A 27,030-nucleotide genomic window follows, 5' to 3' on the forward strand; every position below is an offset into this window, starting at 1 on the left:
ACTGGTGTCATTAGGTAAGTTTATTGATTTGACTGTTTTGAGTACTGAAATCTTTGTCATCATCTCTCTTAATGGCAGTCCTTATTGCCTCCTTTGAATGGGGTATAAAACATTGTTTACTTCAAATGCATATTTTGTAATTCATATTTTCTCGAACATAGCTGCAAATGTTTTCAGCCTTACATCCACTTCTACACTATTATTGTAACTGAACAACAAAGAGTGCACGTAGCACAACATATTGTTCACATCTACCACAAGTTCATTGATGTTTCATAAAGGTTTGTCACTTGCAACAGGTTATGTTTATGTTTAACACATACAGCATGCTCTCCACACATGTAACACACATTTACATGTTTAATAGTCGTCTTTTTAGGCAACGTTTCAGCTCCAGACAGTTCATCATAATCAAAAGCTTGTCGGATCTTATTATTGCTCTTTGTGGGTCAAAATCACCAGCCCTGCTTTGAGCACCATGTTCGGAAATGTGACACTTGGTGAGCCCTCTAATTGTTCCCACCCAGTTTTTAGTAAAATGCACACCTGGTTGTCTCCAGACATAGATATTATATGTCTGTCTCATCTAAACAAAGGTGAAACCAGTGCCATACCATTTCTTATACTGCTGTTCACTGCGTGCTTGTCTGGGATTTGTAGTAAGTGCGTTAAACAAGAATGAGTGTTGGTCACTGAACCCAGAACAGATTTTTATTAATAATATTTTATTATTGCAGCTAGTGAGATAGCAGTATTCTGATTGTGCGGCTTAGTCAGACATCTGGGGTGACAGTACACTGATACCCCATCTTCTGCATGGATTGTAAAAAAATCTGGTGAGTGCCTAAGCCTTGGAGGATATAAATAACTGCTCACTGACATGAGCAAAACTGACCAAACAACAGTATAGTGAGAAAGCTTTTGGTTTTGGTGCAATAAGGCAAAATACCCTACCCTCAAGAGCATATGAGAAGGTGAAGGTCAAGAGCATATGAGAAGGTGAAGGTCAAGAGCATATGAGAAGGTGAAGGGGAGCAGGCTGCATGAATGATTTATGTGTTTTGTGAATATTGAGTCCTTCAAGGTGACGTGTCCTGATGTTGTCTTTATTCATTCTGTCAATCACTTGTTAACTATTATTTGAATATTTTTTAATTACTTTGAATCATTATTACAATTATGTAATTTCTCTGACATTTCAAAAATGTTTTCATCATTCTCACCTCCTATTTATGTTGGTTTTGATGCCTGTATTGTTTTATTGGTTGTCATGCCATTTGTAATCACATGATTTCTTCATACATGCCTATTTAAGATGGTGGCACAGGTAGTAAAGAACATAAACTGGGTAGAAAAAGCCAATGTACCTTTGCCTCATATTTAATTTGTTTAGGGAATCCTTTTGGCTAGTTTGTCCACAGAACTCTGCTTTGCTTTTTGGACTGTGAGTTTGCAGTGCTTTCTCTTTTACTACCAGTTTTTTAAATTCTCAGTACTGACCTTTCTAGAGTTTTTCTGCAACTTTGCTTTGCCCATTAAACATCCTTCATCTGCTCACCCATCCGCTCTTCTCAGTTCAGTTCTTCACAGGCCATCTCAGCAACTTCTAACATACAGATAAATTACAATTATACAGAGGGAAATTAGGTGACTTGAGTGGAGACTAAACAACCAAACTTGGAGTTTAAGTACAATGTCTTAGCTTCATTGCTATAAAGTCTATCCACCTAAAGATAAAGAGAACTACCGCCTAAGTAGAAATTATTCATCTATACATTTTTTTTGGATGTACAGCACCTCGTCTACACACTTACTCACATTTGCTCATACGGAGACAGTTTACAGTAACCAGTTAACCCCCTGTACATATCCTTGGAATGTGGGTTGAAGCTGGAATAGCATGGATAATTGGGTGAAGATACAAAAAGAACCTGCAAACTTCACGCAGGCCTTAATCAGGATGGGTAATCAAACCTAGATCTAGTAAGCATCAATAATAAGCATTTGATTACCACCTTCTTCTTCCTTCAGCTGCTCCCATTAGTGGTTGCCACAGCAGATCACCTTTTTCCATATCTTTCTGTCCTCTGCATCTTGTTCTGTTACACCCGTCATATCCTCTTACCACATCCATAAACGTTCTCTTAGGCCTTCCTCTTTTCCTCTTACCTGGCAGCTCTATCCTTAACATTCTTCTCCCAATATACTCAGCATCTCTCTTCTGTTCTGTCCAAACCAACGCAATCTCACCTCTCTGACTTTGTCTCCCAACTGTCCAACTTGAGCTGACCCTCTAATGTACTCATTTCTGATCCTGTCCATCCTCAACACATCCAGTGCAAATCTTAACATCTTTAAGTCTTCTACCTCCAGCTCTGTCTCCTGCTTTCTGGTCAGTGCCACCATCTCCAACCCATATAACATAGCTGGTCTCACTACCGTCCTGTAAACCTTCCCTTTCACTCTTGCTGATTACCACCTTACTGGAAAATATTTTTCATTTATTTGTATATTTTTTAAACAATCAATATTTAGAATTGTTTTAAATCAAAACAACAATACAATTAAACAAGATGGAAGAATAACCAAGTTCAGTTAGAATACTATGTAAAGCCCAACTCTGTGTCTGCAGAGTTGGATTCCGAAATAATTGGTTACATACAGTATATGGAGTGTGAGCCATGGAGAAGTTAAACTTAAAAATAGACAAAGATGTGAAAACAGAAGTTTGCAAAGCTCAAGTGTTTAAGCCTGTACGTTTGAAGTTGTTTGTGCTTTTTAGTTTTACTGTGTTTGGGTTATTCCATGTTGTCATTTTGTCTAGAACTTTGTGCATCTGCTTTCTTCTCAAAGGAAGATGGAAAATTAAATATTAAGCAACAATATTACTAAAAATAAATACCCAGCAGAAAATAAAAAAGCCAAGATGTTTGGTCTTGACTGCTGTCACTGCAGTTGCTGCAAAACATTCTAGGCCTTTCCTTAGTTCTTTGGAAATCTTATAAGCAAAGGAAACCTGACCACAGACCACTGTGCCATATGTTCTCTAGGTCAGGTCTAACAAGGAGCCCGAGTGAGACTGAGATTGCATGCAGGAAAAGGCAGCATGTAATTCATTTCAATTCAATTCAGTTTATTTTTGTATAGTGTCCTATACTGAGTGCAGGTGCAGAGCTCTGTAATAACTTCGTAAATACAAATTTTACAAATAACTAATTACAAAATGAACACACATAAAGACAGCAATTTGTTTAAACAGACAAGAACCCAAAGTCATTTGAAACTGATTACCATAAATAGAACCTAATAATATCTGCCTATTAATTAAGTTTTTAAATACTTGCAGTTGAAAATAGAGGAGAAAAACAAAAGCTTCATTCAGCCACATCCATGGAGAAAAAAAATCCCTGAAGGCCTACAGTCATTTATAACAAAGTAAAAAAAAAGTCAGACACAGTCTCCATCCTGAAGACCCAGTGCACCTCCCTCCAGGGGATTCTGCAGAAGAGTCTTTACTGGGCAATCTAATTTGATGACAAAATGTTTACATCTATTGATTCCAGTGTTCCCAGTATCTCAGATGAATTTCCATTGTCAGGAGAACAGCTTGGAGGCCTTGGAAGAAACAGCATGGAACAAGTACAGAGTCTTACAAGGCCCTAAACATGATATGAAAACTCATATTGCTTGTCACACTAGTGCAATGAGACGGGTGCCGATGGGGAGATTATGTCTTATGTGTGTTATGTGTGTTTTGCGTATCCTGCAAGGCCAACAGGCTGGTGAACTGTAATAAGTGTAATATGTTACTGTGCAAATATATTTTATAAAACTGCCTTTTTCTATTCACATGCACAGTTGACACAGAGACAGATTTACCACAGGGGTTCACCATATAAGAACGGCTAGGCAAGCATTATAAGACAAGGGACATAGGGACAAATGCGAAATGAGCAGTAAGACTGATGACCACTGTATACTATTTTTGTGTATCAAAGTCAGTATGAAACTGTATACTCTTTGCCTTGTTTGGAATATATTTGATATTAGCTAATCCTTTAAGTGCACTCCATTCAATGTTAGTAATATTGTAGAACAGCTTATGTTCCTGATATTCAATCTGCGTAACCACCTTCCATACTAACTGCATAAGCATCTCCAATTTAGATGCGTTGGGGCAGTTGGATATAAAATGAGAATTATTAAAAGGTGTGGGGAGAACAGTTTCCATGCGACTTTGGAAAAATCCCTGCAAGTGGAATTTTCTAAAAAACTTACTCAATTCCACTTGTGTATTGAAAGGTCTGCAATTAGGACTCTTATATTAATTTCATTGCCATATTGTATCTCCTATGGTGCCACCATTTTGTGCCACTGTTGTCAAGATGCAATAATGGTTTATATGGAGCGTGGTCTTGGAGATTGCTCAATTAACATCATCGCCATCTTAGATGTATACATATATGAGTTTTGCAGATAACTAAATATATTTTTTTTGTGTATATGTATTTTAATGCCATTTAGATTTTCTGGTTCCTTCTGCTTCTTACTTTAATTCTTGGCTTATCATTTTTGATCAGATGAAAGATAGGCTTGATTCTTGGTTATGACTTCTAGCTTACTTGACATTTCCTATACTGATCACTTTCATTCATTCTGTTTGCATTTCTTGTTCAAGGCATAAAACAGTCCAGAGGTTCAAAGCCTTCCATTTTTTTGGTATCCAGAATCTAGGACAATCGGGACGTGTCCAATGCTGATCACAATGATGACTTCATATGTCATGGCTTGCAGTTGTCACAAGGTAGCAGGGGGCAGCAATCAAACTACTCTGGCTGTTCCACATCACTTCTGAGGCAGTGTACTTTAAATAGATGAGACAAAAGTTGAAACACAGCGTTCCACCTCAGCATAAAACCTCACCCCACCATAAAGTAGGTGTGATGCCAGGTTTGCCCACCACTGGCATACTTCTCCTTGGTCCCAGATCATCAATAATCATAAATCGAGATGGACTTGAATGAATGAAAAGAAAGAACAAAAAGAGGTGGTGTAAATCAATGTAAGGTCATTTTTATTTCAATAAGCAGCGCTCCAAAACAAAATGCAGTGCAGTTTCTTCAGAGCAGAAATAAATAAATATTAAAGCGATTTTTCTGAAGGTTAAAAATCGTAATAAATAATCTACCAACAGGTTAAAATCAAAGGTTAGAACAATGTCAGGATCCATCTATAAAAAGAATAACAAATCTCGGTTCATCCAGCTTAAAGGATGCTCCTATTCACAGCACCAGCTTTGCATTGATCCTGACACTCTTTTCTACTTTCCTTCCCTTTTAACTTTTGGTCTTTCTTTTTCTTTTTTCTCATTCTCCCCTTTTCCTTCTACTCAAGCTGTCTGTTTACACTGTAGACGCAGTGCCTTAATACTGACGTGGACTGCTGAACTCATCGAGCAATCAGCTCACCTCCACACTGTGCGGTCGCACAGCTCCGCAGCCACACCCACCCACTGGGCATGGGACTCACGACTCTGTCTACAAACCTGCACATTGCCACGGACCCCTCACATGCATCATCATACAGTAGTAGGTTGGAGGGAGCATTATGATTTGGGGCTACTTCACAACCTCAAGCCATTTTGAGGCTTTGACGTGGTCTGAGAAGAGCTGTTAATTCAAAGAACTCCAGGAATATCAATGAACTTCAATAAATTTGTCAGGAGGAATGGCCTAAATTCCTCCTAATCATTTTAATCATTTTACAAGTTTGATCAGCAACTATAGGTAATGTTGTTTTGGAAAAGTTTGCTGCTAATAGATGCTCTTCCAGTCAATTAAAAAAAGGGGTCCCTGTGATGGGCTTATCCAAGGATTTTTCCTGCTTTGCAGCCAGTGCTTGCTGGGATAAGCTCCTACTTCCCATGACCCTGCTCTGGAGAAGTGGGTTTGGAAGCTGGATGGATATACAGTATGTGTAAACATAATTTCCCACTGCAATGTGAATATTTAAACAGTGTGTTTAGTATTGACAACCACACAATTTTTTTGTGTTACTAGTTTAGCCAATAGCATATGTCTATTACTGTGACTTATCCATCCATCCATTATCCAACCTGCTATATCCTAACTACAGGGTCACGGGGGTCAGCTGGAGCTAATCCCAGCCAACACAGGGCGCAAGGCAGGAAACAAACCTCGGCCAGGGCGCCAGTCCACCGCAGGGCACACACACACACACCAAGCACACACTAGGGACAATTTAGGAACTATGACTTATTTAAAGATCAAATCATATTTATATGAGGAAGTAAAGCAGAAATCCAGCTAATTCCAAAAGGTTCACAAATGTTTTTTTTGCAACTGTATGTTATATACAATATACTTTTTTATAATGGTGCCTAAGATTTACTCTGGTGCCAGTGAAGCAATTCAAAAATAGATTAATCCATGGGATTGTCTTTTAAAAAGTTGATTGATGTACCTAAAGATGGACTGACACTGGTCATGACAAATTAATCAAAACTGCGAAATGGAGCTGGAAGTTCTGACTCTGTATCTTCTCTTCAAAGTGCTCCCATATTAAACACATTGTTTGAGTCAGAATATAATGGGAAGTGAAGGTGGAATAAAAACATTGTGTCAGTGGATGTTCATAAGGTGGGCAGTTTCCAATTTTCTCTTCAAAAACAATTCCACCATAAACTGTTAATTAGTGTTGGAGTAACGCATTAAAAGTAGTATGCACTAAGTGGTCAGATTACTTTTTAAAGGGATGAATAACCTAGTGTTATTACCACCAGTCCAAAACAAAAAATAAATAACTGCATTGTTTTACAAAACTATTGCCTTTTTTCATAAAGATGTTGCCGCTGCTGTCTACGTAACACTCTGCATGCGCTGTCTTTAGCCGTCTGGTAATAGGTGAGGAAGAGGCTAAGCACGTGTGTGGCATACAATCAAGTGAAAAGAAATTAACATGTAAGTAGTCTATCTATCTATCTATCTATCTATCTAAGTATATGTTTATTCCTGCTTGTACGGAGGGGTAAATTTAATCTGCGCAGTTTCGGGTCACAATGAGGCTATGATTATTGCAGCAGCTCTGAGTGTAAGGCAAGAAGCAATCATGGTGCACGGTATACCAGTCCTTTGCAGGGCTCAGTCTTTTGCAGCCAAGCAAAAAAGAATATGCAGCATATAATCCAGTAACAAAAACCTATAAATAAAGTGATGGTTCTGTTTGAATTCTGTTATTTACTATAGTTATGTAGAAACAGTGTGATAGGGTAGCACAGTGGCCAGTGTTCATACCGGTAATCTCCAGGTGGCTCAGAGTGGGGATGGAAGGACTAAACATATTTATAAAACACAAGAAAATTTGTCTGTGTTTCTTGTGAGTTTAATAAAGATTTATAAAGTAAAACCTTGATTATCCATCACTCGATTAACCGTCGGTCTCTGTTAACCATCAGGACAACTAAAAAAAAAAGCACCTGCCCCTAACTGTCCCTAATGCTTTGTGGTACGCTGTGAGCTCTGCATATTGGAACAACTCTCCCTTGCGCTAGCATGTAGTGTTCTTCCCCAGCACCACATGTCTTGCCGCATTTCAAAATGACAGCATCAGTTGTACTCTTCAGCTTTAATAGCATTTCATAGCTTTTCTCTTGTTTATTATAATTCATCTACTTAACATTCTTATGGCAAAAAAATGTATGCGTGTGGCGTTGGAATTGTCATAAAAAACTGAAATTTGAAAACATTTACGAAACGGCAAAAGTGCTTCATGAAAAGCGTGATGCTGATAAAATTGGAAAATGTGTTGAAAATGGAAACCACTGACAGTAATGTTATTCTGTATTAATGTTAATGTTCTGTATTGTAATTTTCATCTTAAGTTTTGTTATATTATGTTTTGTTAGAATATTGTGCAGGCAGCTTGTGATGTGTTGTGGGGGAGCAGAAAGAGTGGAATGAATGCTGTAAGTGATGGCACTAGGTGAAGGGCTTCTGTTCTGGAAGGGGCCATGAGTGACAGGAAAAGTTAAGAGAAAAAGGAAGGTGCAACCGAAAGAAGTTTCTAGTAGGGAACCAGGAGACAATAAGCAGAGTGTTTACAGTATAGAGAAAGGCAGAACGTGAGAGGCAAAAGATAAACTGATTGGTAGGGAAAGCATTGTTTTATTGTTTTGGAGGTGTACTCCATAACCCATATAACGGAGTATAAGACAGGACACTGTTTGTTACAGAATGAAGACTCCAAGTAAAACGTAGAAAACTCAAGTACCTCAGAGTTGTGTCTGCTTATGACACTGGTTGTTACAATATTATATGAATTGATTAATTTTATTAATACTGTATTATATTTTGTTATTACAATTTTGTTTTGTGAATAAATATGACTATTTGCTAAACTAATCTACTGTACCTGTATATCAATTTTAAAGTAGCTGTTCTGTTATCCGTTTTTTTTCTGTTATCCGTCGTGGCCTCGGTCCTGGCCCCTGATGGATAATAGAGATTTTACTGTACATGACATTGGCTGTCAACCTCTTGTCCATGGACCACTTGTGCTGCATAGTACATTTTTAGGTGGTCCACTGCTATCAATTTGGCATTAGGGGCTTTGATTTTGCATTGTGTTTTTAATGAATTTATGTAATATACAATACACTTTTTATGTTATATGCAATAAACTGCCTTATGGCTTTTTGGACTAGCTTGTAAATGTTTTGTTTTTTGAATTGGGTCGCTTTATGTTTCACTAGTCTATATTCTACTGAAATGCTGTCAAAAGCTGTCCGACAATCGTTCTGTTAACCGTATGTTTGCTTCCCACTTTTCTGTTTTAGCAATTTTCTTGTGACAAATATGCTCGAATGGTAGAAACACATTCAAGTAAATATTTTTTTTATTATATGGCAATTGTCTACTGTTATCATAGTTGTAATACTCATCTTGGGTCCCAGTGTGGTACTGACTTTTTTATTTGGGTCCTCAGATTTAAAAATTTGAAGAAGCCCTGGCTTACAATATGAGGCCGTCTCCTCCTTCTCCTCCACCAACACTGACGTGTCCCTAGTGCGAGTGACTGCTCACTTGCATACTGTATGCCTGAGCTGTACTAGTTATTGTGGAATGTTTCAGTACGGAGGGTTTCTTTAATACTGCTATCTTTCAAACCATCTGTTTAAAATGAGTAATTATCAGAATTTGTTAATTATTTCATTTTACATGTTTTGAAATTGCATTTCCTGCTCCTAGTGCTATAAAAACAAAACACAAAACCATTTGCATGTGGAACCAGCTTTGAGACTGCCTTTAACTTGCATTAAGCCTAATATTGAAAACTAGTGAGTGAAATGCACACACAAGGCTATTTTGTGAATTTTACGAATATACAGTATATAATCCAAATGTATGTAACTAATAAATTGTGTATAATTTATTTCATCTATTCATTATCCAACCCGCTATATCCAAACTACAGGGTCAAAGGGGTCTGCTGGAGCCAATCCCAGCCAACACAGGGTGCAAGGCAGGAAACAAACCCCAGGCAAGGCGCCAGCGAGCCCATCGCAGGATGTGCACACACACACCAAGCACAATTTAGGATCGCCAATGCACCTATCCTGCATGTCTTTTGACTGTGGGAGGAAACCCACACAGACACGGGGAGAACATGCAAACTCCACGCAGGGAGGACCTGGGAAGCAAACCCGGGTCTCCTAACTGTGAGGCAGCAGTGCTACCACTGCGCCACCATGCCGCCGTATTTTTTTTTTTCCTACAATTTCCTTGTCATCTGGCAATTAATTATCAGCTTGTGTTATTGAATATTGGCCTTTTAATCTAATGAATTAGGCCATTGAAGGGTTGATGGCACTGCAGACTACCAGCTTATATGTAGCTGGAAAGGTGGTCTTTAGATGTCAAAAGGTTGAGGGTTTAAGTGCTGGCCTGTGGTATTTGCAGTTTTTCATACAAATTAAGAAAAAGTAATGCACTGTTTGTAAGATATTACATTTTATAATAAGTAAAGGGAACACTTTAGGTACTGCAGAAATGCATCTATTACTCACTCTTTAGTAACAAGACCTTAACAACGGCTTGTTTTGGTCTTCATAACATTTACAAAGCATCAGTAGATTTGTAATCTCTGTGCAGTGTGGCCTATTGACATGACGGTAAAATGACTTGTTAAAATAAAGATTCACAGGTCTTATACTAAATAAGTTATACTAAATGCATTGTAATATCAAGAGAAACTTGTCTTAGTTAAGCCACCTCAGACTACTCCAAAGTGAAATTTTATTAGCAGGACACATTGCCGAGATGAATAAATGCTTTACTGGTGCTTTGTGAGTGTTAGGAAGATCCAAAGAAGAGAATGTTCAGGTCTTGTTACATATTAATAAATGAGTAATAGATGTACTTTTGTAGTAACTAACTAAAGTGTTACCTAAGTAACAATATAACATACTGTATATACTTAAATGTAAGCAATGAGTAATGCAACTAAATTACTTTTAAAAGTAATGTCCCCCAACACTCTCTTAAAAGACCAGCTCAAGTAGTTCTATACTGTCAAACACTCCAAAATAACATAAGGCAATCTGGTAATCTCATCAGCCACACAACATCAACACATTAAAAAAATGGAAAAAATGCAGCAGACTTTAATTTTTGTTCATTAGGATCATGTTGTGTATTGACAGTAAGAAACGAGATAGATGTCAAAGGAGTAATGTTAAGTATTGCTTTAGTCTGACAAGTCTAATTAAAACTGGCTATTTTTACCCCTCCAAAAGAATAAGATGTACCAGACAATGAATGACAGCACAGCGTGCGATTGCTGCGTCTGTCACAAAGCAGACTCTTGGACTGAGACAGTTGTGGTTCTCAAATTCTAATCTAGTTTTACACATAATGCAGAGTAAAAAATACAGAGTTTTAGAGTGAAAGTGGATGGCTCGCTATTCACAGTAACAGTGTTGTCTTTAATAATTGGATAAAGTCTGTGCTGATTACTTCATTTCCATGTTACTGACTGAGCAAGTAATGGAAAGTTAGAGGGCTTGATCAAACAAACATTCCACTTCATTGCGTGTTTAAACAAAATGGGGAAATATCGTATGATACACTGCTTGTGATGGTGTTTACCAAGTAAGCTACTGTTTATTGTCAAGATTTGTTTTTTAAGACATTCTCTAAACTTCAAAACACACTAACAGAATTCTTATTGACACAATCCTGTTAAGAAGTGGACATCTTCAGACACCATTAGAATTCTTAGTATTCCAAAACCCACTAATATGTGGTAGTACATAGTAGATAGAACTTTATTTGTCCCCAGGGAGAAATTTAGCTTTTTACAGAAGCTCTTTAAATAAATAGATACATAAATAAATACGTAAGTAGATACATAAATTAATATATTCACTCACACCCTCACACTGTCTGAGCACACACACCAGAATGACTAAAATGAAGAAAAGTTGAAAAGAAAGACAAGTTGTGAATTGGCTGTCCCAGTCCCAGTGACGCATTATGCAGATGTATTGCTGTTGGAGCCCCAGTAGCATTTCTTAGCACACTTCTGCTGAATGATTTGTTGGCTGAAACTACTAAGCTAGTGTGTCGGATTGATGATGTGCCAAATTGCTCATAATGGCACACAGTTTTGTTTTAATTCTCTCCTCTGTCATTACCTCCAGGGGGTCCACAGTGTGTCCCATAACCACACTGCCATATTAATTAGCTTGTTTTTTTGGTGGGCCTCTCTTGAAGGGTTTTAGCAGCCCAGCACACCATAGCATAGAACACTGCATGAGCCATCACAGAGTTATAAAAGATGTGAAGGATATCAATCACTTCCCACGTTAAAGGAATGCAGTCCACTAAGGAAAATGAGCCTGTTCTGTCTTTCCAATATAGTTCCTGTGTTCTGAGGCCAGTCCAACCTCTCATTAATGTGGACCCCCAAAGTACTTGTAGGAATGGACCACCACTACATCCACTCTTTGAATAGTGACTGGACATAGTGGCTCTTTGGTTTGGCAAAAGTCAATAACCAGTTCCTTGGTTTTGCTGATATTAAGATGCAGACAATTCTCTTTGCACCAAGAAAAAAACTTCTCCACCAGACTCCTATACTCTGTCTCATTCCCCTTATCCATACATCCCATAAGTGCAGAATCAACTGAGAATTTGTGCAAGTGATACGACCTGGTATTTATAGTCTGAGGTGTACAGAGTGAAGAGAAAAGGAGACAGGACTGCTCTTTGTGGTGCTCCAGTGTTGCTCACATCCATATCAGAAACACAGTCCCCGAGTCTCATTAACAGCAGTCTGCCTGACAGATAGTCCATTATTTAGGACACCATAGGCTCAGCCATCTGCATATCTCTGAGTTTAGCCCTTAGCAGGGATGGCTTTATGGTGTTAAAAGTGCTGGAGAGATCAAGAAACAATTATCTTTACAGTGCTGCCAGCTTTGTCCAAGTAAGAAAAATTCAACCTCTGGGGAAAAAACGTATTTACATCTGGGGCTCCTACTTTCTCAAACTCTCAACTGATATCCCACTTAATTCCCACTGGCTTTTGAATGGCTGTTGCTTAATGTACAACTTACAGCCATCACTCATTTTCAACGATCATAATGTGCAATGACATGGCCTGCCAACTGTTAAAGATCTAACTCAAAGTTTTATCTTGTACTGTCGTTTTTGGTTTAGTTTGGTGCTTGCATGTTCTCCCTGTGTTCATGTGGGTTTTTGATTCTATTGATTCACTAACAGAATGTCTGACTAGTATCTCAGAATGGATGAATAGTAATTTTCTCAAGTTAAATAAAGAGAAAACTGAAATTTTAGTGATCAGCAATAATGGATACAATGAGGCTATTAGAAATAAACTGGATACATTAGGATTAAAAATCAAGACGGAGGTAAAAAGCTTAGGGGTGATTGTTGACTGTAATCTGAATTTTAAATTGCATATTAATCAGATCATTAGGACAGCATTTTTTCACTTAAGAAACATAAGTAAAGTTAGACCTCTTATATCACTGAAAGATGCTGAGAAATTAGTTCACGCGTTTGTTTTCAGTCGACTAGATTACTGTAATGCACTCCTCTCAGGACTACCCAAAAGATATAAATCGTTTGCAACGAGTGCAGAATGCAGCTGCTAGAATCCTAACTAGGAAAAGAAAATCCGAGCACATTTCTCCAGTTTTAATGTCACTACACTGGTTACCTGTGTCATTCAGTATGGCTTTAAAATTCTGCTTATGGTTTATAAAGCCTTAAATAATCTTGCCCCATCTTATATATCGGAATGTCTGACACCCTGTATTCCAAATCGTAACCTCAGATCCTCAAATGAGTGTCTCCTTAGAATTCCAAGAACAAAACTTAAAAGAAATGGTGAGGCGGCCTTCTGCTGCTATGCACCTAAAATCTGGAATAGCCTGCCAATAGGAATTCGCCAGGCTGATACAGTAGAGCACTTTAAAACACTGCTGAAAACACATTACTTTAACATGGCCTTTTTATAACTTCATTTTAATCTTAATTTAACTTAATCCTGATACTCTATATGTTCAATTTCCTCATAATAACTATTCATGGTGGCTCTAAAATCGGTACTGACCCCTACTCTCTTTTCTGTTTCTTTTTCCGGTTTCTTTGTGGTGGTGGCCTGCGCCACCTCCACCTACTCAAAGCTTCATGATGCTCCAACAATGATGAACGGATTAAAAGGCAGAAGTCTACGTGACCATCATTTTCAAGTCCTTCCGTGAGAATCCTAAATCCAAAGAGGACTGTTTCATTTATGTTAGGTAGAATGCCCAGAGGGGACTGGGCGGTCTCATGGTCTGGAATCCCTACAGATTTTATTTTTTCTCCAGCCGTCTGGAGTTTTTGTTTTTCTGTCCCCTTGGCCATTGAACCTTACTCCTATTCGATGTTAATTAATGTTGATTTATTTTGTTTTATAATTGTGTCTTTCATTTTTCTATTCTTTAATATGTAAAGCACTTTGAGCTACTGTTTGTATGAAAATGTGCTATATAAAAAAAAAATAAATGTTGATGTTCCTAGATGCTCCAGGTTTTTTCCCACACCACAAAAACCAATCAGATTGCGGTAATTTATGACTCTAAAACTGCCTGGTGGGATTTTGAGTGAGTGTGCTCTGTGACTAGCACCCCGTCTGGGTTGGAACTTGCTTTGAGTCCAGTGTTGCCAGGAAATGTTCCACCACAATTTTGACGAGGAAAAGAAAGCTAGGAAATGGATGGATGGATGGGTGGGTGGATACTTGTTCAATATGAATCATTTGTACTGTAAGCCAGTTTCTTGTTAAAAAGCATAATGATATGCATGCTGTTTCCTGGCTGATCCATATGTGACATGGTAGCACAATGGTTAATGCCACTACCTCACAACTCCAGAGTCTGTTTACTTATCTGTGTAGTTTGCATGTCTTCCCAGTATCTCTGTGAGTTTTTGTCCACACCCAAAACACATTCAGGTTGATTACACAAGAGAGTTTCACATTAGACTGGTGCCCCATTTCTGGACTGGTCCCAGTCTTGCACTGTGTGCAACATGGATAGGCTCCAGCCTTCATTGACATTGAAAGTGAACACATGCCTTGTGCCCAACTCCTATTTTGATTTTCATGGAGAAAATGGGTTCAGCTTTTCAATGCAAGGGAGGCACGGTGGCACAGAGGTAGCGCTGCTCCCTCACAGTTTAGGAGACCTGGGTTCATTTTCTGCATGGCGTGGAGTTTGCATGTTCTCCTCCGGGTACACCGGTTTCCTCCCACAGTCCAAAGACATGCAGGTTAGAAGCATTGGCGATTCTAAATTGTCCCTAGTGTGTGCTTGGTGTGTGGGTGTGTGTGTGTGCACCCTGTGGTGGGCTGGCACCCTGCCCAGGGTTTGTTTCGTGCCTTGCACCTTGTGTTGGCTGGGATTGGCTCCAGCAGGCCCCCGTGACCCTGTAGTTAGGATATAGCAGGTTGGATAATGGATGGATTTTCAATGCATGGCTGTAGAGAAAAGCCAAGCAAAATGACACCTTTTATTGGCTAACTAAAAAGATTACAATATGCAAGCTTTCGAGGCAACTCAGGCCCCTTCTTCAGGCAAGATTACCCTTTTGCTTGGCTTTTCTCTACATTCATAATGGCTAACACGGTACAACAACCTAGTACTACAATGCATGGCTAGAAATTCTGTGCAGCATGAGATTCCTAACCTTAATTCAGGTCAGTTTTGTGGGCGGTGGAGCCTATCTAAACAGCATTAGGCATAAGACAAAAGCCAACCAAGTCCAAGACACTTGCACACACACACACGCACACACACATACTTATAATATTTGGTTTAGTAATAATTCCAAACTGGCCATTTATGTCTTTTGAGAGGAAATAGTATCTGGAGGAAATAAACACTCAGACACAGGGAGGACAAGCGGCCATAGTATTCTAGCTCATAAGGCAGGATCCATGAGGCAGCAGCTCTAACCAGAGCAGCAACCTGACACCTAACTTCGGTCAGAGATTTGTGAAACATTAAGAATATAAAAGAAGCAGCTGGTAGTTTTCTAAAGGCTTTAAGTGTTCCCTTTGACACTGTGTTCAAATCAGAGAATTAGTGAGCAGGCACAGTGAAAAAGGCTGTCATTAAACAGGGACCTTGCTAGTAATTTTTAAGTACTTAATTAACACCTACTTAAGTCCACTACAATTAACTTGTGTGAAAAAAATATTCTCTAATGGAAATTGGGTGAACAGTTCATTCAGAATTCCTTACACATTGTTAATCACCCAGCTGTTTCTGATGATCTTTGTGATATCTGGTAATAAGCACCGTATTTTGAGATTTGTACGATTAGCAGCCTGGTCAGCTTTCAGCTTTCAAGCCATGATTAATGACTCCTGTTCAGAGGAATTAGATACTTGAAACAAGGTCATAATGAGAAACATTAAGGGATTAGGAGCCCCTTATGAATTTCCTTAATTAATTATGGCTTGTGAATTTTCTTTAACTAAATGGAAACTTGTAATATTTTTTTAAATGATTGCACCCTGAAATTACAATTACCAAAATCACTTTAATAATTAAATTTTGGTTCATTTTTAGCATTTGCCACCACAGAATATTTCATTTTAAAAATTTCATTTATACAATATCTGGAGGAGCTCAATGACCTAAATTTGCTGCAGTTGCCAAACCTTTAGAGATCTCTTTTCAACTGACAAATTTCAGGTAAATGGCTGAGCCCAAAAAGACTTGACTGACTAAACAAAAATGAAGTGTATGCTGGAAAAGCTGAAAGGCAAAGCAGGACCTTGGAAAGTTTAGTATAGCCAGTTTGTGTGCAAATTAGTGCAGCTCTTGATTCCTATTGGAACTGACCTTGAACTTGTGTGGTAACGTTCCTGTGTTTTGAGAAACTGTAAAAGTGTTAGTCACTTTGCCAGCGGATAGTAATCCAGGTGTGTGCGCACAACATTTAGGCAGATGAGAGTGGTTGTCTTTTTATTGGAACTTTTTAAAAAAAAGATTCTCAGATCAGTTTTTGATTAAGTTTTTGGTTTAGTTTTCATTCATTTGGTGTTTTGTTGCGTGACACTTTAAATGGTGCCTGTTGTCTGCTTAGACACTTTCCAAGGAGTTATGTCTCTACCAAAAAATCTTTCTTTTCACTTTTCAATTAAGGATATTGAATATTTAACTAAGGAACTGGACCATCTGGGAAATGTTATCTGAGACTGTATGAAGACGGCATGCACCCACTAAGGCTGTATAATTCTTTGTTAATGCTTTTACCTGTTGGCCCTTGAAATTTGCAGGTTTACGATTCACACATTTGCCTACTGGCAAAGTTTGTCATCAGTAAGTAAAAGAAAATAATTTTGCAAGTTTTGCAGCTTATATCAGAAACCACAGATTATGCTTTAACCCTGCTACTTAAATGGACTCCAACTCCCAGCAACCACACTAGCACTGTTTCATTGGGCAGCTTTGGGTTTTGCCCCAAGGCTGACGGGTAAAAAATGAAGTTGCAATCTTTAAAAGTGAACCATAACAAGCTGAGAGGATCTCAGTTGTTGGTGTGTTTTTGTTTCAACGTTTCACTGCACAATTGGATTACTATTACAGCCATTGGATTATAGTTTTCTCTTAATATCTGGTCCTGTGTCCACTTGCTCATATGATTACACCAAGATAGGAAAATGTCTTCATCTGTGAGTCGTCCGAACTTTTACAAATCTTCACATACATCAGCACCATGGTAAAACAAAACTTTACATAACTTTCAGGAGGCTGTTCACAGGGGATTTCATTTCATAACTACAATACCATCACCTGCCACATGCGAGACTGGACTGTCATAAGCATTTATCTTTTTGTACTTGGTGTTTTGTTGTATTTTTTTCTATCTTTAATATTAATCATTTTTATCATTTACTACCATCAAAATACACACACATTTATTATAGGTTTATAAAAATTTTCAGTTCACTAAAGAACTGCTGAACTACAAAGTTTGTCTGGGGGAGGCCATGCATCTTTGTCTCAGCAGCCACTCTTACACATGTGATTTGATTGCACGGTGATAATTCTGTCTCGTGTTTCTCACAGCTTCTTGCATCTCATTTAGTGCAGTAAACTTAGAATATACAGTAATCATGGTTCCAAAAATGTATTCACAGATTACTGGATCTGTAACCCCCAGGAATATTTGCTGCTTTTGGTAATTATACAAATAAATATAATTTTAAAGTAAATGCTTAAACTCAATATCTCTGTGCAATGACTGAATACTAATGCTGCTGAGAGCTGGATTGACTGTTTCTTTTCTAGCTGTAGTCCCTTAAAGGTATAAAGAAAGGTCTGAGAAATCCTCTACTGGTGGCAACATGGGTTGAAGTAAACAGATGAAAGTTAAAGATGTTTCCACTCTGAAAAGCAGCCTGCCTTTAGAGATTACTGGGGTTGATTACACGGGGTACAATATGGACATTACAGATAACAATTGTAGAGTTGATTTTGACATTTATTCCTACCCCGTTAAGAAAAATGCCTAATAGGTTAGTTGGTAACTTTCATTTTAGGTGCACATCATAGGTGATCTAATAACATGATGTAACAAGATCTATGGCACACATTAAATATAAAGGTATATTTAATTCATTCATTTGATGCAACAGTTTATTCCAAAGCAGATCATGCGGACAGGAATTGGTCTGGTAGTATTGGAAACAAATGACGAACAAACCATGAATGAAGGGCTATTCCAAAGCAGGGACACCAAACTGCTTAGCCTGTGTTGTGTTTTGCCTATGTGAGCAGACTTCAAACTAAACAAAATGCCAGATTAGGGCTCCATTAAGTCTGAGCTTCAAAAGTAGGCATAACCCCAATCTCAAAAAAACAAAATATGAAGTCTGCACAGGCCAAAAATGGGGCTCAGGCTTTTACAGTTCAATAATTTCAAAATACCTACACAAGTCCTTCAGGGAAGAGGATAGCCATAAACCTCTGGCCTTTCAGACCAAAAAAATAAAACAAAAACAAACAATATTTCTTTATGTTTAAGTAATTTGTTAAATAAAACAAAAGAACAAACAGTCAAGGTAAAGGAAAATGGAGAATAAAAAGGGTGTACCTGTCAGGCAACCTGAAGCAAACAAACCTAATCTGTAAGCCAATATCAAAATCAAGAAAAGTTGCAAAAATAAATAGAAATTAGGAATCCAAATGATACCTACAATCTCAAATCTTAGCTCCATTACATTTAATGACTCTTTTAAGGACCCTAGTAGTCCTTCAGCAATGATGTCATGGTAGACCAGCCTCTTGGGGTTTCACCCACAAAATGTAGCCAGGAAATATATTTATAAAATGCTAATACTAAATAATATTTAAACAAAGCACTATTAAGTAGTGAAATTACAAAATGACCAAAAAGTGTAAAATAATAATTCAAGAATAACTAAAATGCCTCAAAAAAAGCTATCATGCGTAGGCCAGGAATCTATATATTTTATATATAGTATAATATTGTGTTACTGATGTCAGTCGCAACACTGCTGCATGTAGGGATATGTGTGACTTCACTCTTGGGCAGCCTTCAGTGGAATCATATCTTAAAGCCATAACTAAAGCACTATATATTGCTTGGTAACATTAAGGATTTGGGAGACCATCTGAAGGCAGAAGGTGCAAATAATGCTGTGGAGAATACTAATTATGCACACTTCATATTATCATTATATTTTACCTTCCTGATCCCTTATTTATTATCTATCCTGTTTATATCAAAATAGTATATGACATAGCCATTATCACCTATGTCTACGACACATTTTCAAAATTGCAATTGCCATTATCGATGCCATAATTCAAAAAGCAGGCATCGAAACAGCAGAATACCTCACCACGACACAGCTCGACAAAATCTAAAAATGGTTAATATTTCAAGTGTCTTTTGTTTTTGCTTTAGAGAAATCACAGACAGATGAAAACTGATTAGCACAGCAGAACACACACACCTCTATATACAAAGACACTTAAAAATACCTGTGTATTAGTACACACAAAAATGGGAACACGGGTGCAAATAAAGTGTTAAAATAAAGCTCCTGGGCAGGAAAGTATCACTGATGAGAAATCATTCCAGGTCTTGCCCCTCCAAGTTAGTAAGCTACAGCTTATCCAAGTTGAGCAAAAGGGAAGTTCCCTGTGTCTAAATGAGCAAGCGGCTTCTGACTTTTCACCTGCAACTGACAAGATATCATATTATACAGCAATGGGTGCTTTCTCTCTCCCTCTCTCTCTCTCTGTCTCTCAAGCCCCTATACTTGCTCCCTCTCCTCAATAATTCCAGATCCTCTAAATGCCTTTTTAAAAATTTTAGTTACTTTTAAAACTCTCCAGAGCAATCGCTGCATATTCAGTAAACTGCAAGCTTTTCAAATAAAGTGGCAAGATGATTTGAACATTCAGACACTGAGGATTGTCACACATTTTTTAACAGGACCCTAAGAGACAGAGCAACACCTACCTCAGAGCTAAGGAACCGTCCCCAGCCTTCAGAGGCAGGCTGGGAAAGTGAGTTCATTGTGGTTTCATTTGAAGGCATTTTGGAGCTATTGTATGTTGTTTTTGCAAGTATTGCCCTTTTCTCGCTTTTCCTGCTTTTCATGAATGTCTGCTTTCTTTGGATTTTGATTGTTGGTCACTGTTGATTACCCTTTTAAAAATATTTTGTTATTTCCTCTTTTTTTCTGTTAATAATGATTCTTTTGATTGCCCTTTTTTATACAGGCCAGAGGTTGATGATTTAACCCTCCCTTGTGTGGTGTTCTGCTTTTATATTTTTGAGTTTGGAAAGCCATAGCTATATGTGCCCTGTGTAGGTCAAAGACAGCCTGTAGTTTAGAAGTTCCTTTTCCTGGGCTGGCTGGAGAGGTGTTTGGCCTGCTTTGTGGTTCTATTTTTGAGGCCTCACACCTTTCACCATTTGTGTGCTCCTGAATCGTAACAAGTTCCTATTTTGTGTTTTGATGATTGGTTTCTTCATTTTACTTTATTTTTTACTAGACTGTACATGACTCCTTTGATTTATTTCTCTCAATACTTAAAAATGCAAACAATAAGTTCCCTGGACTTTTAATTTGTCTGCTTGTTGCAACAGCTACCCAGCAATCTCAAACTGGAATATATGGCTTCAGAACATAAATTAATGAATAAATAAGTGGACAGAATAATAGGGCTGATAATCTATACTAATAAAAGGCAAAGCCCTCACTGACTCACTGACTGACTGACTGACTGACTGACTCACTCACTCATCACTAATTCTCCAACTTCCCGGCTGAAATTTGGCAGACTTATTCCTTACAGCTTACTTACAAAAGTTAAGCAGGTTTCATTTCGAAATTCTACTTGTAACGGTCATAACGGTCAACAACGTACTCCATGTTAAACTTTCTTATTTATGGCCCCATCTTCATGAAATTTGGTAGGCGGCTTCCCTGCGCTAACCGAAACCGATGTACGTACTTATTTCGGTGGTATGATGCCAATGTTGGCCGCCATATTGAACTTTCCAATGTCACTAATTCTCCAACTTCCCATGTAGGTAGGAGGCTGAAATTTGGCAGGCTCATTTCTTACAGCTTACTTACAAAAGTTAAGCAAGTTTAATTTCGAAATTCTACTTTTAACGGTCATAACGGTCGACAACGTCCACCATGTTAAACTTTCTTATTTATGGCCCCATCTTCATGAAAATTCATTTTGCCCAGAGGGGACTGGGCGGTCTCATGGTCTGGAATCCCTAGAGATTTTATTTTTTTCTCCAGCCGTCTGGAGTTTTTTTTTGTTTTTTCTGTCCCCCCTGGCCATTGAACTTTACTCTTATTCGATGTTAATGTTTTGTTTTATAATTGTGACTTTCATTTTTCTATTCTTTAATATGTAAAGCACTTTGAGCTATTGTTTGTATGAAAATGTGCTATATAAATAAATGTTGTTGTTGTTGTTGATGAAATTTGGTAGGCGGTTTCCCTGCGCTAACCAAAACCGATGTACGTACAGTACAGGCCAAAAGTTTGGACACACCTCCTCATTCAATATGTTTTCTTTATTTTCATGACCATTTACATTGGTAGATTCTCACTGAAGGCATCAAAACTATGAATGAACACATGTGGAGTTATGTACTTAACAAAAAAAGGTGAAATAACTGAAAACATGTTTTATATTCTAGTTTCTTCAAAATAGCCACCCTTTGCTCTGATTACAGCTTTGCACACTCTTGGCATTCTCTCGATGAGCTTCAACAGGTAGTCACCTGAAATGGTTTTCACTTCACAGGTGTGCCTTATCAGGGTTATTTAGTGGAATTTCTTGCTTTATCAATGGGGTTGGGACCAGCAGTTGTGTTGTGCAGAAGTCAGGTTAGTTAGACGATCATTTATTTTTCAACAGGACAATGACCCCAAACACACCTCCAGGCTGTGTAAGGGCTATTTGACCAAGAAGGAGAGTGATGGAGTGCTGTAAATGGTCATGAAAATAAAGAAAACACATTGAATGAGGAGGTGTGTCCAAACTTTTGACCTGTACTGTACTTATTTCGGTGGTATGATGCCACTGTCGGCTGCCATATTGAACTTTCCAACGATCTTTGTTACCTATGGGCCCATCTTCAAGAAATTTGGTACGCGGGTTCCCAACGCTAACTGAATCCTAGTTATGTACATATATACTTCCATAGCCTGCAGCTAGGTCGCCGTGTGAGGCGGCGTTGGGTCCTCCCACGTTGTTGGCTGCCTGCCTATATAAGGCCGTCCATCGCTCTGGTCTCTTCATTCCCTTTCTTGCTTCACCACGGTATTCACGTCTCCCTGCTGATAACTGTAGCCTTTTTATTTAATCCACGGCTTCTCTGCTGTTTTATTGTTTGTTTATTGCGATTATAGTTATTGTATAGGTATTTTAGACTTAGTTTACATTGTTCAGGTATCCATTTCCTTCATCATTCCAACCATACCCCCATTAACATGTCTATCGAGGTGATCACCATTGATCAAAGAACTGTCACTTACCGAGTGGTTTCCATGCCCAGAGATGGCACCTGCCTTTTCCATTCTCTGTGTTACATATTGCACGGCCATATCAGGCTCACTCTTGATATCCAGAGGAACATTGTGTCTTATGTATTGATTGACTGGGACAGGTTCAAGATGTGGACTGATGACGGTACAGGAGATAATTATACTACACAGGAGCACTAGAAGAGGGAAATGCTTAAGCCCTTTACCTATGGTTCTTCATGTGAGTTGATGGTTGCCGCTGAATTGTTCGGTTGTCGCTTTCAAGTGTACCGAAATGGCCAAATATTGTACACCTTTGGACAACCGCCAATGCCTCTTAAACATCTTAGACTTACAGGTGACGATTTGCGTAGTGGACACTTTGATGTTTATGAATGTTTAAACTTTTAAAAGCTGGATGTGATTTTATCGATGAAACCGGTTGTATGCTTGCAATGCTTGACAGATGCCGAATGTCACTTCAAAACAACAAGTCCTGCAAATACTGTCGTAATTGAAACAAACCATGAAACTCAAACAGATTATGATAGCAGCAATCAAAGCTGTGAGATTTGAAACAAGATTACTTTTCACATGGCCGACTGTACGTTGCATGCTTAAGAGTCAGCTCAGCACACAGCTTGGTCATATTACAACCGGAGGGCCGAACTGACAATGTGGTATACAAAGAGATCCTTAACAAAAAAATATTGGTATATTTTCCCTCTGTTTAAAAAGGTTTACTTTTCTTCTTAATAACAATTTTAAGGCAGTACAGGTATTTTGCTAGTAGGAAAATAAAGTCTAAATTAGGTACTGTATTGAAAAGTAAAATAATAAAAGCTTTGTTTGCATTTAATTATCATCATTAAGAAGTGTGGTGTAGTGGTTAAGGCTTTGGACTTGTGGGATCAAATCCCACTACTGACACTGTGTGACCATTAGCAAATCATGTGACCTGCATGTACACCAATTGGAAAACCAAAAGAAATGTAACTAATTGTATCATAAATATTATAACTTGTCTTGGATAAAGGTGCTAGCCAAATATGTAAATTTAGGTAATTAGGTCTACTTCAGTATAATGCCTGACTCACAAGTATATTTCTGAAAATAATTTCCCAGTGATAGTGTCTTACTTCATTTATAGACAAAGCAAGAAAATTGCACTTCAAAAAAGAAAATATTTTTTTTTCACTCACATTCTCCTTAATCTCTTTGGATTTTTCAGCTGTTCTTATACTGTTCTTGAGCTGACTAATAAAGTGCACCTTAGAAATGTCTTCAGATCCCAAGAGACAAAGAACAGTACAAGTTTTTGAATAAATCGATTCTTCATGCCTTCAATTGATCTATTCATCCTCAAAGTTTGAAGGATGCAATGAAATATTTTTTCAGTGATGATTACAGTGGAACCTCGGTTCACTACCATAATTCGTTCCAAAACTCTGGTCGTAAACCGATTTGGTCATGACCAGAAGTAATTTCCCCTATAGGATTGTATGTAAATACAATTAATCCGTTTCAGACCGTACAAACTGTATGTAAATATATATTGTTTTAGTTTTTAAGCACAAATATAGTTAATTATACCATAGAATGCACAGAGTAATAGTAAACTAAATGTAAAAACATTGAATAACACTGAGAAAACCTTGAACAACAGAGAAAACTAACACTGCAATAGTTCGCACTATAGTGCTAAGAACCGCAATAAAGAACCGTAATAAAACACTTTACTATGATTACAAAATTGTAGTCTTTGCTTCTGAATAAAACTATTAGTTGTTCTAATTTATATTGCTATGCTTCAATTAGATCATAGTCACTCTGGAAATAAGTCTTCAAACCCTGAGGTTGTGGGTTTAAATCCCACTACCGACACCACTGGGTGACCATAAAAAGTCACTTCGCCTGTGCTCCATCTGTAAAACAAAAGTACTGGAAATGATTGTATCTCAGATGTTGTAAGTCACCTTGGATAAAGACATGAGTTCAATAATAAGGAAAAATATGAAGTCTTGAAAGAGAAACAAGACCAGAAAGAGATCTCACAAACCTAATGTGCTCTTCAGACCAAATTTTCAATGTTAACTTCAGTGATCATGTGTCCTTTTTGACAGAAACTATGTCTCCTAAGGAATTTTAGGAGAAACATTTGTGGCAAAGTTGATTCGTAAATGAAACGTAAACAAGAATCTCTTTAAAGTCTAAGGAGTCATCAAAGTTCAACCTTTGATCAGTAAAGTTTTTCTATGGGTTTTGCTTTAGCCAGGACAAAAGAACTATATCATGAAATTCAATGAAACACAAAATTTAGTGGAACTCCATCGATTTGGCTCCAGGCATAGTTGTACACAATATGAGCATTGAAGGATTGTTCATGTTCATGTATTCTTGTAAATGCCCCATCCCTACAGCCTGCAATGAAGTCTCTTCCATTTAGTAAAGAATATGTAATGGTTTCCTGCGAATGGCTGGTGCCATGCCTGGGGTTTGTTTCCTGCCTTGCACCCTGTGTTGGCTGGGATTGGCTCCAGCAGACCCCTGTTACCCTGTAGTTGGATATAGCGGGATGGATTAAGGATGGATGGATGGATGTAATGGTTTCAGACCTGCAAGCGCTGCTATATTCAAGCTAGAGCTAGGCTTGTGTTTCTTAAGATTCTTTTTTATCAGATTTGTCATTTTCCTCCACTCGGTTTGACTTGAAGAGCCCTTGTTAAACCCCATGATTGCCCAAATTCCTTTTTCTGCTATTAACTTCATCCCCGCTGTTAGGATTCTTTCTTATGCAATTTTTTAGTCTTTAGACTGATTTTGACTTTTGCTTTTTTTCTGGTTTTTATTTTTTGGCTTTAAGGTGTTGGTTTTCTTTATTTTTGGACTGCATTATTTCTATTTGTTCCTTTCTTTTATATTTTTGGTTTTGTTTGCTTTTCATTATTTTTTTTAATTATCTTTCTCTTGAAATATATTCTTTGGAAATATTTGCATTACCTGGAATTTTGTTGTTCAGGGAATTGTTATTCTGTTTTGCATTTGCGTTTGTTTAATTTAAATTTAGAATTTTTTTTCTTGAACAACGTTTTTTTAGGTTTTGACCTTCCCCATCCAGGTACTCATAATATTGCTATCTGTGATTAATAAAATGGTCAATCACTTAGTTAAGGGCATTTATTGAAATTAAAGAGGAGTGCATTCAAGACAGAATTCAGGAAGCACTTCTTCAAACAAGGGGTTGTGAGAATCAGGAACACCTGCAGAGTATTATGATTCAATTTTGGTTTTTAATACTCTTACCCTGCATTTAGAGCTTTTAACATTTTTATATGTTTACTTTTGCACAAAACATTTAATTTTGCACCATTTCTGACACAATTTAGAATTTGTTATGAGCACCACCATTTTCGATATTCTAAGATGCGGCTTCCAGGTGCTGGGGGCGTGGTTACTGAGGTCACGACATCTGACGAGTTTAAAGGTCAACATTGGTGGCTATGTTTTCATATTTTCTTAAAACACTTAGTGCTATTCTTTCTTTTTTATACTCTCACTCTTGATACTTTTTGGCAATGTTTTTGAGTCCAATATCCTGGTTTTCTTTTTGAGAAATGTGTGGCCTGATTTTCCATTTGATCTCTGCGCGTATTTTGACTACATCTCGTTTTCTGGTCCATCCCTTTTAAAATACAGTCTCCACATTTGAATCTGTATACTGAGTAGTGTAGATGAGCAGAAACTTTGAAAATGTATCTTGAAGGGATATTGGGATAATTTAACGGATTAGATTAGGAGCTTAATAAAGTGAATGGTTTCTTCATGTTTGGTAAAGCTTTAATGTACTTATGTGAATCTCAAGGCTTTATTTCAATGAGCATTTAGACAGATACTCAATAGTACTACAAATTCTTGGGAGTTAAATTAAAATTGACAAGTGTGAGACATAAATATAGTCATATGAATAGGTTTGGTACTCCAATGTAATATTTAGAAATGAAGAAATTAGCATTGTAAAAATCATAACTTTGTGACTAGTACGTTGATAGCAAGGCCAGACAGCATAGGAGCCAAGAGACTAAGGAATGAAACAGAACTAAGAATGAGATTTTGAAAAAATTTAAGCAATTGCTGCCAACAATATGTTTTCATACAAATCATAATCTATCCAGTCACTGAACCTGCTCATTCCAGTTCAGGGTTGTAGGGGTTGTAGCCTTTCCTGGCAGCATCAAGCTCAAGATCTACCTTGGATACAATGTCAGTGTTTCATACACTATACACCCACACTCCTTCACACAGGGGCTTTTTAGAATTGACTTAACAAAACACATTTGAAATGTTGAAGGAAAAGGAGAACATTGAGTGAAAATTTCAATTAGACATGAGAAAAAC

The 27,030-nt window shown here is 37.7% G+C and overlaps 1 long non-coding RNA gene across 1 annotated transcript in view; it reads right to left on the bottom strand.

Moving 5' to 3' along the window:
• The window catches only part of LOC120525433, a 72,543-nt gene that overhangs the window by 3,064 nt on the left and 42,449 nt on the right, over window positions 1-27,030 (bottom strand). The window contains exon 2 of the long non-coding RNA XR_005632953.1: window positions 1,501-1,606. This is a non-coding gene — a long non-coding RNA (uncharacterized LOC120525433). The remainder of the gene's footprint in view (window positions 1-1,500; window positions 1,607-27,030) is intronic.

The sequence above is a fragment of the Polypterus senegalus genome, chromosome 3 (assembly GCF_016835505.1).
Source record: "Polypterus senegalus isolate Bchr_013 chromosome 3, ASM1683550v1, whole genome shotgun sequence".
Classification (NCBI taxonomy): Eukaryota; Metazoa; Chordata; class Cladistia; order Polypteriformes; family Polypteridae; genus Polypterus; species Polypterus senegalus.